Raw genomic sequence first — 14,465 nt, forward strand, 5'->3', positions numbered from 1 at the left:
ATTTAATACATGTCCTCCTTAATACCCATCACTGGGCTAATCCATCCCCCCACCCCCCTCCCCTCTAAAACCCTCAGTTTGTTTCTCAGAGTCCATAGTCTCTCATGGTTCGTCTCCCCCTCCGATTTCCTCCCCTTCATTTTTCCCTTCCTACTATCTTGCTTCAGAGGTACAGGTCTGTAATTCAACAGTCTTACACAATTCACAGTGCTCACCATAGCACATACCCTCCCCAGTGTCCATCACCCAGCCACCCCATCCCTCCCAATCCCCACCACTCCAGCAACCCTCAGTTTATTTCCTGAGATTAAGAATTCCTCATATCAATGAGATCATATGATACTTGTCTTTCTCTGATTGACTTATTTTGCTTAGCATAATACCCTCTAGTTTTATCCACGTCGTTGCAAATGGCAAAATTTTGTTTTTTTGATGGCTGCATAACATTCCATTGTGTATGTGTATGTGTGTATATATATATATATATATATATATACCACATCTTCTTTATCCATTCATCTGTTGATGGACATCTTGACTCTTTCCATAGTTTGGCTATTGTGGACATTGCTGCTATAAACACTGGGACGCAGGTGTCCCTTTGGGTCACTACATTTATATCTTTGGGGTAAATACCCAGTAGTGCAATTGCTGGGTCATAGGGTAGCTCTATTTTCAACTTTTTGAGGACCCTCCATACTCTTTTCCAGAGTGGCTACACAAGTTTGCATTCCCACCAACAGTGTAGGAGGGTTCCCCTTTCTCCACACAAACTGCTGTTTTGATTATGTGCAGTGCTGATTCAGTGCTAATATATGTCTTGGAGGTGGCAGCTTTGTGATTCACTTCATTAAGAAACATTTTTAATATTGGAATTAAATAATTATTATTAAATTAATACTGATTAAATTATAATATTAATACCTCTTATATTTTGTAAAGCCTCTTTTCAAAGCACCAGTCCTTTGGATCATCATGATAATCAACATTAGTGGCAGAATTCTGACTTCTAATGAATCTTATAATCAAGTATTAATTTATAACAGACATAAGCTTAGCCTCTGCATGAAGTGTATGTGAAATAGGAAGGGGCAATCCAGGCTCCACCTGCATAACAAATGACACCCTAATTCTACCTACATCCAAGCCCCCAGTTTTCAATTCTAGTCCCTGAAGTAATCTCTTGAATCCTTCATCATAGGGGAGCACACCTGGAAAACCACTGTGGCAACCTGTGCAGGAAAGGTGACACTAATAAAGTCCCCTCCATATTTTTTTTCCTCCTAATAAGGAAAATCAAGCCCAGAGAAAACAATTATTTTTCCATTTCTATAGAGCTACTGAGAGAAAGAGCTAAGGAGAAAAAATGTTTGTGTATTAGAGTTCTCTTTTCTCTATTCTTTACTTACTGATAAGAACAGATACTACACTTGATCTTAGCCAAAAGGCCGAGAAGCGATCTATTCTTTACTTACACTTAAATGTAGTTGTGTATGTGCATTTTATGGGGAGAAGAGCAGGTGCATAGAACATGAATAAAGACCCAGCTGTGAAAACTTGGGCAAGTCACTTCCAGCCATAAAATGAAGACTTAAGTTGTCGATAAACCCCAACATATCTAAAATACTTACCATTTTAAGAAAAAAAAATGAATTAAAAGCTTATTATGAAAGTTACATTTTTCAATGAAAATTCAAATTTCATAATGCATATTTTGTATGTTATTTTCTGTCTTTAGCTCTACAAATATATTTTTGATGTAAAGTCTTAAAAAGCCAAGGAGCTGTTTTCCTAATTTCCTTTTCACATAGTTCGCTGTTAGTATATAGAAATACAACAAATTTGGAGGTATTGGCTTTATATCTTGCTACTTTGCTGAATTCACCTGTTAGTTCTAACAGGTTTTTTTTTGGGGGGGGTGGAGTCCTTAGGGTTTTTTATATATAAGATCATATCATCTGCAAACATTGAAGATTTTACTTCTTCCTTTCCAATTTGGATCTTTTTTTTATTTCGTTTCTTTGTCAAATCGTTCTGGCTAGGATTTCAGTACTCTGTTGATAGAAGTGGCAAAAATGGGTATCTTTACCTTCTTCCTGATCTTAGAGGAAAAGCTTCAGTCCATCACCACTGAGCATGATGTTTTCTGTAGGTTTTTTATATATAGCCTTATTAAGTTGAGGTAATTTCTTCTATTCCAACTGTGTTGAGTGTTTTTATCATGAAAGGGTAGTGGATTTGTCACATGCTTTATCTGCATCAGTTGAGATGATCATGCATCTATTTTTCCTTCATTTTTTCAATGTGGTTTATTACATTGATCCATTTTCATGGTGAACCATTCTTGAATTCCAGGAATAATTCCTATCTGGTCATGGTGTATAATCCTTTTAAGATGCTACTGAATTCGGTTTTCCAGAGGATTATGCATCAGTATTGGTATATAGTTTTATTTTCTTGTAATGTCTTTGGCTCTGGTTTCAGGACAACCTGGACTCAGAGACTGGTAGTGTTCCCTTTTCAATTTTTTGGAAAATTTTAAGAAAGATTGGTATTAGTTATTCTTTAAATGTTTGGCAAAATTTACTAGGTGAAGCCATCAGGTCTAGGGATTTTCTTTGCTGGGAGATTTCTGATTACTGAATATGAAAACAGTTTCATTTACAATAACATCAAAATAACAAAAACACTTAGAAATTAACCAAGGAAGAAAAGGCTTGTACAATAACAACTACAGAGAATTCCTGAAATAAAGAAGACATAAATAAAAAAGATATCCCATGTTCATGAATTGACAGAATTAAATTGTTAAAATGTCAGCACCACCCAAAGTAATCAACAGATTCATGCAATAACTATCAAAATCCCAATGGCATTTTTTGCAGAAATTAAATAATCCATCCTGAAGTTTATATGGAACTTCAAGGGACTTCAAATAGCCAAAACAATATTGAAAAAGAACAAAGTTGGAGGAGTCACACTTCCTGATTTCAAAACTTACTATAAACTATGGGAATCAAAATAGTATTTAACTGGCATAAAGGCAGACATATGTGTCAATGGAATAGATCAGAGACCCCAGAAATAACCCCTCTCATATATGATCAAATGATTTTTGACAAGAATGCTAAGATTATTCAGTAGGGAAAGGACAGTCTTTTCAACAAATAGTACTGGTAGAACTGGATATCCACATACAAAAGAATGAAGTTGGACCCTTACCTAACACTACATACAGAAATTAATTCAAAATGAATCAAAGACCTACGTGTAAGTTGCCAAACAATAAAATTCTTAGAAGAAAGCATAGGACAAAATCTTCATGACACTGGATTTGGCAGTGATTTCTTAGATATAACACCAAAGGCATGGGTAACAGAAAAAATAGACAAATTGCTCTGCATGAGAATTAAAAAATTTTATGCATCAAAAGCTACTATCAATAGAGAAAAGGAAATGGGGGAAAATATTTGCAAATCATATTTCTGATAAGGGATTAATATCCAGAATATAGAGTACTCCTAAAACTCAACAACAATAAAAAAACACAAATAGCTCAATTCAAAAGTGGGCAAAGGACTTGATAGACATTTCTCCAAAGAAGATATACAGATATCCAATAAGCACATGAAAAGATGCTCAACATCACAAACTATTAAGCAAATGCAAATCAAAACCACAGTGAGACACCACCTCACACCCAATAGGATGACTACTATCAAGCAAAGCAAAACAAGTGTTGGTGAGGATGTGGATAATTTATAACCTGCTGCCATAGGAAACATTATAGCAGTTTCTCAGAGTTAAAAATAGATTTACCGTATAATCCAGAAATTCTGCTTCTGGGTTTATACCCTTATGTATTAAAAACAGAGTCTTGAAGAGATATTTTGCATGCTTATGTTCATAGCATTATCCATGATAGCTAAAACATGAAAGCAACCCAAGTGTGCATGGACAGATGAATGGATAAACGAAATGTGGTACATACATATAATGGAATATTATTCGGCCTTAAAAGGAAGGAAATTCTGACATATGCTACAACATGGACAAACTTTGAGGACATTATGCTAAGTGGAATAAGCCAGTCACAATAAGACATACTGTATGATTCAATTTATATGAAGTACTTAGAGAAGTCAAAGTTATAGAGACAAAAAGTAGAATAGTGGTTGCCAAGGCTGGGGAGTAGGGAAGATGGGGAGTTATTATTTAATGGGTTTAATGTTTCACTTTTGAGAAATGAAACAAATTCTGGAGATGGATGATGGGGATGGTTGTATAACAACATGAATGTGCTTGATACCACTGAATTAGACACTTAAAATGGTATTGTGTACTTAAAATTTGCTAAGGGGTAGATCTTATGTTAAATCTTCTTGCCACACACACATATACACAAAATAATAATAAAGGGACTGGGAGTAAACTGATGGATATGTTTATGGTCTTGATGGTGGTGATGATTTCACAGGTATATACTTATCTCCAAACTTACTGAGTTGTTGTATACATTAAAAAGTACTGCTTTTAATGTGTCAGTCATTTCAATCAAGTAGTTTCAGTTAAGTGGTCAGATGGTCAATTTTATTGTATGTGTATTTTACCACAATAAAAAACAATGGAGGTGGAGAAGCTAAGGAGAAAATTCTTTTGCCCCTCTAGATCCTCGGTAGATTTTGAAATAAGGCCTAAAAAAGGAGCATGTAGTTCATTAAATAATTATTTCTTGGGTATGTCTGACCTTTATATAACTAATCTTATCATGTTTTTGTATACCTCAGTTTTACAATTTATACATTTGGTTTTTTAGAATAGTCTCCCTTTTCAACTGATTTGTAATGATATGTTGTCATATTAAAAAAAAAAAAAAGAATTCCCAGTGACAGGCAGCTGGTATTAAGAATATTTGCAGCTAGCAGCCTTCAGAGGTGTGTGTCTGTGAACCTCTTAGCAACTTTTTGAATCTCAGCCAGTTTTGGTTGCCCTACATGTCTACACTGGGGGGAAAGCTATTTGTAAGAGAAATAGACCTTTTCCTCTCTCATCAGTTAGTTACTGTGTAGCTATGCACCTTTACCTCATTTGCAAAAGTATTCTATGAAAAATGTTGAAATTATAGCCCAACAATTGACTTTTCAAGTTTATATTAGAATAAAAATGATTGGAATTTTAGGATATTAAAATAAATGTCAGAGTTTATGTTGCAACAAAAAGCAACTAAAACATATACCATGCATTTTCCACTTACTGTGTTTGTTGTTCAACATTTTCCAGTAGAGATTCTAACCAAGCAAACTTTCCCTTCTTCTGTTTTGTGGGTCTTCATCTTGGAAATAACGAGCCACTGGCAGTTCATGAAGCAACAGCCTCACATTCTCATTAATGCCAGGGCTTAAGTGATAGGAAATCTCATGAGACTCATAGCTCTGGCATTCATTTTTGTTTTTTTCTATTGTAGGCTTGTTTTTTTCAGTTGAGCAAAAAGTCTAAATAACCTTTCAGCTGGTCTGGAGAGCATTCTTATCTTCATGCCTGTGCAGTCCTGTTAATTTTGATTTTAATATGAGAAGTGTCTTGTTTTTAACAGAAAATCCCCATAAAACAAACAACCGTTCAACTGTGGGTGGTTCCTGCCTTGCTTGGTTAGTAATTTAATTATATACATATTATAAAGTAAAGTTAAGAATAAATTATTAAGAAGGCTGAATAAATTTTAACCTTTATTCTGTTCTGTATCCTTCCTTCCTCCATCCTTCCTCTTCTTTCTTCTAATTTTCCTCTCTCTCTCTCTCTCTGTCTCTCATACTTTCTCTCTCTTAAGAACAAAATCTATGATTTTTATCTCCCTGGTTCTCAGTTTCATCATTTGTGGAATGAAATTAATGGGCCAGGTGAAGTCTGACATCCCTTCCATGCAATGACTATGGTCAGTTCAGGAGAAGGATAATGATAGTACCAGCATGCCCTATTGTTCATGGTGTCCTGAGCACCCTTCTGTGTGAGCTTCAGTGTTCTGTTACCCTTTACAATGGCTTTCAAATATCTCTCTCTCTCTCTCTCACACACACACACACACACACACACACACACACACACACTTGCACATTTGTTGAGTTTGCATTGAAATAAGAAACCTGAATTGTAAGCTTTTTTAAAAGCTGAATTCTATATATTGGAATCTCAACTGGGAAATATGCTGAACCATTTAACACTATTCAAGCAAGCTGTTCTCCTTTGTCATATACAAGGGCTACAGGCTGTGGAACAAAAGACCATCTTCCTGTTTGGGTGACTGAGAAAGTTGAGAAACATCCTTGAGCCCAAGTCCCTTCATCTGTAAGTAAAAGAGTAATCCTCAGGCTCTTCCAAATCTACCAGTCCCATGTTCCAACTAATAATAATGATAATACTCAAGATTTTCTCAAGTATTTCTTATGGCTTACACTGTACTAAGTACTCCATAAAGTGATCTCAGTTAAGCAATCATATAGAGGTAAATATAATATTTTTTTTACCTATGAAGAAACTAAATTTTAAAGGGAATAACTTATATGTCCAAATATCAGTGACTTACAAGATTTGAACCCAGACTGTCTGTTGCCAAAGACAAGTGCCAATCTTACTCAGCAGTCACTCAGCACTGCCTCCCTTTATAGACCACAGGGCTGTTGAAAGAATTTTAAGGAAGGTAGTAAAATAATCAGATTGCTTTTCTTTTCTGTCTTTCTCTCCCTCCCTCTCTCCCTCTGTATCTCCTACTACTCCATCATGGTTTGTTTTACCAGATCAGGGATTGGGCTGCCTGTATACTATTTCAAGTGCATATTGTTTTACAAGTTTTTATTCTATTAGGATGTCTTAGCCAAGTAAGAAGGCTTCATTAGAGTGAATTTTATGGTCTGTTTGCTTCTCCAATGCTTTATGGGTGAAACTTAGGCATTACTTACTTGGAAAAGTACAGTAAAAGTAATGTAAGAAAAAGGCTAACAGTTGATCATAATGAAATTAAGCATCCTCTTAAAATAGAACTATTTTCCACATCCCCTCTCCCTGCTTCCACCCATCCCTCTAGCATGTGTCATTTCACACTATCACACTTGTTTTGCTATCTGCCGCAAATTAGCAGGAACCCTTAAAAAATTTGCAAGTGTTGGCACCAAATCCAAGTTCCATTTCTCATGCTGTTTGCTGTGCTGTGGCCTTAGAAACCTCTTCTCTGTGATGAGCAGCATCTTGGCACAGGGAACTAGGTGAGCTTTGAAACCTGAATACTTGCCTTTAATTTGGTGTAATCATTTGCCTCCAAATAGAGTCATTCATTAAAGAGCACTAATAACCTTGAATAAAACCCTTACACATGGGTGGTTACCCTTTCTGCTCCAACTTGCTGACTTACAAAGAAGTTAATTTTTTATATCATAAATGGTTTGTTCTATAACCTTACTCTGACTCTGGCTTCATACTTTATTTTTTCCTGGTTTCATACTTTTTTATCATATTCCTTTTGCCTCAATTTTTCTTCCTTCTGTCCCTCCTTCCTTCATCCTTTGTTCTTTCTTTTTTTCCTTCTCTTCTTCTATCTTCACTTTTTCTCTTCTTTTTTTTCTATTTATCTCCTTTTTTTTTTTAAAGATTTTATTTATTTGACAGAGAGAGGTAGTGAGAGCAGCAACACAAGCAGGGGGAGTGGGAGAGAGAGAAGCAGGCTCCCCACTGAGCAAGGAGCCTGATGCAGGGCTTGATCCCAGGACCCTGGGATCATGACCTGAGCTGAAGGCAGACGCTTAACAACTGATAGCAAACCATCCTGAAAGCATTTTAAAAACATGCGTGCATGCGCATGCATGCACACACACACACACACACACCTAGAAATAAGAATGTGGTATCATATCCTCTTACTTATAATATTTACCCCTGCAATTGGAAATTAAATGAATAACCTGCACCCAGTTCAGAGATTAAGAGATTAACTGAGGTTCTTGCTGGTGGTTATCCTGATTGTCTGGATTGTAGAATCATCAGAAGTCTATGATCCAAGTTTCAATAAAACAATGCAGTTGAAAAATCATTACTTGACAGGGTTTGGGCAGTCTACTTTCTTTTACTTAGATTGGTGTTTATAGGAAGAAAATAGCTCCTTCACTATACCTTTTTATTGAAAGCATGTTTATCCTAATTATATGTTTAATTTGGGCCTTAAAGAATAAATAGGAGGGGCGCCTGGGTGGCTCAGTCATTAAGCGTCTGCCTTCGGCTCAGGTCATGATCCCAGGGTCCTGGGGTCGAGCCCCGCATTGGGTGCCCTGCTCTGCGGGAAGCCTGCTTCTCCCTCTGCCACTCCCCCTGCTTGTGTTCCCTCTCTTGCTGTGTCTCTCTCTGTCAAATAAATAAATAAAATCTTAAAAAAAAAAAGAAGAAATAGGAAATAACAAGAGGAACGATTTGCTTGGGAAATGCTGCAGATAGCCTCATGTTTGCTGAGAAATGCCAAAGCAAATCATACATACTAAGAATCTGGGTGAAGATAGAAAGTTGTTTTTAACCTGTTTTTTAAATTGATTTAAAAATACAACTTTATTGTTCCAAGGTGAGAAAATAGAAAATGTATATAGGGAATAACATGCTAATAGCTCTGGCTAGAAATGATCATAGATTTAATACATTTAGTGCTTTTGGCAATCATGGGAGTCAAAGTTGGATAGGTAGGTAGTAGCCACATACTAGATATCTTGAATATAAATCAAAACCAGTGGACATTGTATGTCATTGAAATTTTGTAAATCAAAAAAATAAAAAGGATTTTAATGGGTTTCTGGTGCAGGAGGAAGTAGAGCCATGGAGAATGATTAGAAAGCTGTTGGTATGATTAAAGGAATTATGTACTATTATGTACCATAAGCAATAAAGTACCATGATTCCTTGCCAATCAACAGTAATCACTTAATAGATGTTTTTTGGTTCAATAAATAAAGAAATGAGTGAACCTTTAGTCTACACATGGTTGGTAAAGTAAAACATGTAAAGGAAGGAAGAAAAAGGGGTCATATAACAAAGGAGGGGGAGGCTTAAATATCGATAGGGATGAGGGAAGTGAGGAGGAGGAGTCTAACATATCCCAGAGCCAATGGCTAAAAACTTGGTAGAAAGAGAAATATCTCATATTCTAAAAATAAGTGTCTCGAAAACTGTCTTCAATGAAAAATTAAAACAAGCACAATAATGTAGTAATTCCACTTTGTTATCACCCTTTTATTTCTCAAATGAATGTGTATGAGAGAGATAATGTGTTTCTACTTAACTATGTGAATAGGAGTGATATTAGATATAAATCTAATAGATTTTCCATTCTTAAGGAAGAGTTAGTGAGATGAAGGAGCTGGTGAGTGAGCACACTACTAGGAATAATGGTTGAATTGACTTAGAGGTGATAGTGAGACCAGCAGGGGGAGGTGATGGTCCTGGACTCCCCTGAGAAAACAAGAAGCAAGACACAGCTTTTGACTTAATTGCACTAGAAGTTTCAGAAGGAGCACTCTTTTGACAGGACCTAGTTCTGTTTCAGTTGAGAGGACACATAGTAATATATCAATGTTGAATAATAATGCAGTGTTTGTAGAGGCCATGAGAGAATAAAAAATAAATAGCTTAAATTAAATATGCAAGTGACCTTAATACACATTTAGTGTTCTTAGAAAGTTTGAAGCCTACAGAGTATTAAAGTATCAGTGAATCTAATCAAGAGCTTCTGCCTAAGTTTCCTAGGCAGGGATTTGTTTTGAAGAGGTGCCTTTCTATGCCTCCTCCTCAAGTTAGATCTCTTTTAATCTAATTAAGAATGGAATCTCCTTTGATCTGCTCCATATGAAATTCTTCTGTTCACAGATCACTGGCCAAGTCCAAAGGTATAGTCCACCTGACATTTTGCACTGAAAAAAAGGGCAGCTCAGTGTCTTGTTCTAATAGTTATGTTCTTCCATACTTTTCAACAGCTACTCCAGAGGCCACTGCAAGTCCCTTATGGGTGAAAATAATTCAGCCTTGCTATATTTACAGTAGCAACATGTCATTATATCAAGTGAGCTTACCATAAAGAACTGATTGTCAAAAGTTAGCCTGAATGTAGACACTCAAATGATGCAAATGCCCCTGGATTATTTTGAAAGAATGAGGTCCTTTCTCATTATACATCCTGAGGTGGCAACATTTACCCTTCAACAGCCAAGATTGAAATAACACAGTAGTGGTTTTGGCTCTCATACTTAATATTTCTTCCTTCTAAATATAGTTACATTTATTCTACTGTGACAAATATATAATAATCTACTGTGAGAATTTGTTCCTGACAATTAGAATATTCTTTTCAGTAATACAATTTAGAGGAAATAAAATCTGTGAGGTTTCCAGTTTTGAAATGTTTGAAAAGTATCCATTGGACTTAATAATTAAAAAGAAAATAAGTTAATAAAAACTGAGCTGATTTTTTTCCTTTAAATTCCTACCAGAAATTGTTTGGAGCATATACTTAATTTTTTTGTGATAAAAGTGAGCAACATATCATTTTCTTAATACAAAAGAAAAAAACTTGGGTAAAAATAATGAGTAAAAGGAAGTTCAGTTATTATGGACTGAAAGAAAAAAGAAAGACACTATGGAAAAGAGTAAATTGAGTAATATAGATTTTTTTGAGAAAAGTTAGGTAAAAATTTCAAATGTTTATCAGCAAAAATAAGTTATTCCTATAGAAGTATTGCCCACTTTCACTCGTTCTTTTAGGTGAGAAGATTTTGGCTTGTTGGGCCAGCTTCTGGGGTCTCCAGAATAACCTAGGTAAAGAGATAATCGGAGAGATAACTAGAGAAACCAGAGATACTAAATTCAACTTTATTATGAAGAAGTAGGGGAAGAAAAGAGCTCATGCTCAGAAAAATATTCAGTTTAATTTAAAAAGTCTTACCTTCACAGTCCACATGTGAATCACTGTGCCAAGTGCTCCGAGGTGTAAAATTGAGTAAGACCCAGTGTGCAATACCCAATAGGCTCATACTTTTCTAGGCAGGAAACAGATCACTATTATGCAGACTCTACTACTTGCCAAAATAGATTTAAGTTTCAAGCATATTGCTTTGACAGCCTGGGAGAAGAAGTTGAGGTCATTCTTTTTTAAGGGATGGGCAACAGTTTTGGTATAATTCCTCAAAATGATGGCATTTTAGTTATTCTTTAAAGACCGGATACGTTCTCAATAGGTTTAGAAGAGGTTAAATTATAACATTTTAGGCAAAGACAACACCATCATCCTTACTGTATCAGCCAGAATCCAGGCAGGACAGAAGGCACTCCAATGACATGAGTTACTAGTCAGAAGGAGCAAGAAAAGAGAGCTGTCAGATTCTAAAGGAGTGGGTATGGTCATGAAAGAGGGCTGCATTATAGGAGCTGTGGCTTTTGAAGGGAGTAATGCAATCCAGCCTTTTACCCTGCAGGGTAGCAGAGCCTTGGGAATAAATACCCGCAGGTCCCTATCTTCCCACTATTGCATCTCCTGCAGGAACCTCCCTTTGACCTGATCCAACCAGAAGACAGAGGGAAAGGAGTTCACTGATTAAGTAAGTCCATGACTGTCAGCCTCCTGGGATATAAAGCCAATAGGGAAAGGAAGGAGCAGATCTGGAGAGGCAAGGGGGGTGGTGATCATCATTATCCTCACTAAAGTTGACAAGATGTCAGAGTTATCTTAATGGACAGTTTGTATATGTTATTTCATTTATTCCTCACAATAATTTTAGATAGTGTATCATCTCTGTTTTATACATTAGGAATCTGAGGCATTGAAAAAGGAAAAAAAAAAAAAAGACACACAAAACTTGGCCCATCACACCACAACTGCTAAGTGATGGAGACCAGATACGAATTTTTGTCAAAGCCCTTTTTCTTTCTTTTTGAGTCTTAAACAACAGAAATTTATTTTCTCACAGTTGTAGAATTTGTAAATCTAAGATCAAGGTATCTGCAGTTTAGGTTTTCCTGAGGCTTCTGTCCTTGACTTCCAGATAGCTATCTTCTCTTGTCCTTATGTGGCTTGTTCTCCATGTACTTTCATCCCTGATGTCTCCTCCTCTTCTTATAAGGACATCGGTCCTATTGGATTAGGGCCCCATCCTTATGACTTCATTTAATCTGAATTATCTCTTTAAAGGCCCTATTTCCAAATTCAGTCACGTTCTAAGTTATTGAGGGTTACCACTTCAACATATGAATTTGGGAAGCAGACACAGTTCAGTCTGTAACTGCATAAAAAAAAAAGACAGTAAGAACATCAAAATGTTAACAGGTTTTCTGGATAGTGAGATTATAGGCAATTTCAGTTTTTTAAGTATATTTTCTTCAGTGAATTTGTGTTACTTTCACAATCAGAAAAAAATTAATGTTTCTTTTTCAAATAAAGCTACTTCCACATTGCCTGTACTGAGAAACAAGGCAGAGTGGAAAGGGCCAGTACCAGTGGCCAGTCCTGCACTATAGCACTCCATGTGCTCCCCCAAAAGAGCCCACTAAATTAAAATAAGTCCTATTTCTGGGCTAGGTAGGAGAATTTCAGTTTTTTCTTTTAAGTTTTTATTTAAATTCCAGTTAGTTCACATACAGTGTAATATTATTTTTAGGTGTACCGTATAGTGATTCAACACTTCCATACATCTCCTGGTGCTGTTTATTAAGGATATTGGCCTATAGTTCTCTTTTTAGTGGAGACTATATCTGGTTTTGGTTTCAGGGTAATGCTGGTCTCAAAGAATGAATTTGGAAGTTTTCCTTCCTTTCCATTTTTGGAATAGTTTGAGTATTAACTCCTCTCTAAATGTTCGGTGGAATTCACCTGCGAAGCCATCTGGTCCTGGACTTTTGTTTGTTGGTGTTTTGATTACTTGGTTTCTTTTTTTTTTTTTTTAAGATTTTATTTATTTATTTGAGAGAGAGAGAATGAAAGACAGAGAGCATGAGAGGGAGGAGGGTCAGAGGGAGAAGCAGATTCCTCGCTGAGCAGGGAGCCCGATGCGGGACTCGATCCCAGGACTCCAGGATCATGACCTGAGCCGAAGGCAGTCGCTTAACCAACTGAGCCACCCAGGTGCCCCTGATTACTTAGTTTCTTTGCTGGTTATCAGTCTGTTCAAGTTTTCTATTTCTTCCTCTTTCAGTTTTGGTAGTTTATATGTTTCTAGAAATTTATCCATTTCTTCCAGGTTGTCCAATTTGTTGGCATATAGGTTTTCATAATATTCTCATAATTGTTTGTATTTCTATGGTGTTGGTTGTTATTTCTGCTCTCTTGTTTGTGATTTTATTTATTTGGGTCCTTTCTCTTTTCTTTTTGAGAAGTCTGGCTAGAGACTTACCGATTTTATTAATTTTTTCAAAGAACTAGCTACTGGTTTTATTGATCTGTTCTATTGTTTGTGTGTTTGTTTTTAGTTCTTTACCATTTATTTCTGCTCTAATCTTTATTATTTCCTTCCTTCTGGCTTTAGGCTTCATTTGTTGTTCTTTTTCTAGCTCCTTTAGGTATAAGTTTAAGTTATTTGAGATTTTTCTTGCTTCTTGAGGTAGGCCTGTATTGCTATATAGTTCCTTCTTAGGACTTTTGCTGCATCCCAAGGGTTTTGGATCATTGTGTTCTCATTTTCACTTGTTTCCTTGTATGTTTTTATTTCTTCTTTGATTTCCTGGCTAACCCATTCATTTTTTAGTAGCATGTTATTTAACCTCCATGTATTTGTGGTCTTTCCAAAAATTTTTCTTGTGGTCGACTGTTAGTTTCATAGTACTGAGGTTAGAAAAGGTGCATGGTGTGATTTCAGTCTTTTTGTATTTGTTGAGGCCTGTTTTGTCACCTAATATGTGATCTATTCTGGAGAATATTCCAAGTATACTTGAAAAGAATGTGTATTCTGCTGTTTTAGGATGAGGTGTTCTGAGTATATCTGTTAAGTCCATCTGGTCCAGTGTGTTTTTCAAAGCTGTTGTTTCCTTGTTGATTTTCTTTTTTTTTTTTTTTAAAGATTTTGTTTATTTATTTGACAGAGAGAGACACAGTGAGAGAGGGAACACAAGCAGGGGGAGTGGGAGAGGGAGAAGCAGGCTTCCCGCAGAGCAGGGAGCCTGATGCGGGGCTCGATCCCAGGACCCCGGGACCATGACCTGAGCTGTAGGCAGACGCTTAACGACTGAGCCAACCGGGCGCCCCCTTGTTGATTTTCTGTTTAAATGATCTGTCCATTGATGTAAGTGGGGTGTTTAAGTCCCCTACTATTACTGTATTATTATCAATTAGTTTTCCTTTATGTTTGCTAATAATTGTTCTATATACTCAAGTACTCCTATGTTGGGTGCATAAATATTTACAATTGTTGTATCTTCTTGTTGGATTATCCCCTTTATGATTATATAATGCCCTTTTT

At 36.2% G+C, this 14,465-nt stretch overlaps 1 non-coding gene across 1 annotated transcript; it reads right to left on the reverse strand.

Moving 5' to 3' along the window:
- Positions 1-1,270: 1,270 nt before the first annotated feature.
- Positions 1,271-1,460, reverse strand: LOC118018256. The gene has a single exon (XR_004681344.1). It is a non-coding gene; the product is annotated as a U2 spliceosomal RNA (small nuclear RNA).
- Positions 1,461-14,465: the final 13,005 nt, after the last annotated feature.

Source organism: Mirounga leonina, unplaced genomic scaffold, assembly GCF_011800145.1.
Source record: "Mirounga leonina isolate KUSES-001 unplaced genomic scaffold, KU_Mleo_1.0 Mir_170, whole genome shotgun sequence".
Lineage (NCBI taxonomy): Eukaryota > Metazoa > Chordata > Mammalia > Carnivora > Phocidae > Mirounga > Mirounga leonina.